Source organism: Buceros rhinoceros, unplaced genomic scaffold, assembly GCF_000710305.1.
Source record: "Buceros rhinoceros silvestris isolate BGI_N320 unplaced genomic scaffold, ASM71030v1 scaffold12231, whole genome shotgun sequence".
Taxonomy (NCBI): Eukaryota; Metazoa; Chordata; class Aves; order Bucerotiformes; family Bucerotidae; genus Buceros; species Buceros rhinoceros.
Genome location: NW_010392578.1, coordinates 75,713 through 76,991, shown reverse-complemented (window position 1 = coordinate 76,991; position 1,279 = coordinate 75,713). Strand labels below are relative to the sequence as shown.

General features: G+C 39.9%; 1 protein-coding gene across 1 annotated transcript in view; it reads left to right on the top strand.

Moving 5' to 3' along the window:
• Positions 1-1,279, top strand: part of FNBP1 (formin binding protein 1) — a gene marked incomplete at its 5' end in the record, with an annotated part of 72,083 nt that overhangs the window by 17,748 nt on the left and 53,056 nt on the right. The gene's annotated exons all lie outside the window — the stretch shown is intronic.

The following is a 1,279-nucleotide window of genomic DNA, read 5'->3' as shown; positions in this document are numbered from 1 at the left end:
CAGCAGGAACATGGAAGTATGTTTTACGTATAGCTGTGATGAGAATGTTTCTCAGCCACTTCTGTGACCTTTTATTTAGCATGGAGTCTGGACGATAAGCAAAGCGAAAAAAAAAAGCTTTCTAGCTTCAGACTAGCATTCTAGTCTGGCATTTTTCTGTCACTTCTCATGTTTTTACCTATTTTTTCAGCTATATGGGTGTGTAAGGTGACTGGAATATCTATTGTTTTAAGTACGATGAAAGAGGACTTGCTATCTTGTAAAGAACATGAGCAAGAGCTGTATTGGTTTTTTGATTTGGTTTTTAGACTTGTGTATAAATAATTGCTCATAAGTAATAGGTGAATGACAGGAAAATCATTTCATTCTTGGTCGAGTGATAACAGCATGGAAACAGGAGAAAAAACACTGACAGTGTGTTTACCTGCTGTTGCTGATAATTGTTGGCCTTTAACAGAAAACCAGTGTCAGTCATGGGTGGTTGTTTTGTTCTCGTAACATGAATATAAGTGATATGAATTATGTACCCGTGTCTGATTCCTGTAGACTTCCGATTTATGAGCAAATGGTGTTGAAAAGGAAACTGCTTCTGCCTTGAGGCATTTTTCATGCAGAGCCTCTTGCTTCGTACCATCAAACACAAATGCATCAAACATGCCAGGACCTGCAGGAGGGGAAGGTGGTGGCGGTGTAAATGTCACAGAGGGCTGATGCTTTGGTAAAACCTTTTATCATATGAATTGATGAATGGTTTGTATTTCCAGAAATTTTGCTGGCAGACTTCTCCTGCTCGCCGTGGGATATGTAATCAGCTCTTCTACAACAAGTTTGTTTAGGAAAAAATCCTTAAGATCATTGAGTCCAACCATTAACCAAACACTGCCAGGTCCAAGTTAGGGCCACACATAAGAACTGGGAGATGCACGTTCTGTCCACAGAGTCTTGTACAATTTGGATTAAGTCATTCAGGTGCCCAAACACCTATAAAATTGTACAAATTTCCAATTATTTCAGCATGACTGAGATAGATAAGCACCCTTGCTCTTTCTGTTGTGATTTCCCACTGGAAGGTGGAAATGGTACACAGAAGTGTCCTAAGTATAAGTGTGTGGAAGATGAACTTGAGTACAGCAGAAAGGTCTCAGGCAAATATATCAGACTTAAGAGCTTCTGTTTCCGAAGGAAACCACTTTGATAGGCAATAGGAATTCTGAGTTTTAACAGAGTTGGGGGAATGAAGGCGCTGATCTTTAAACACATGGGGTCTCATGCATTCCTG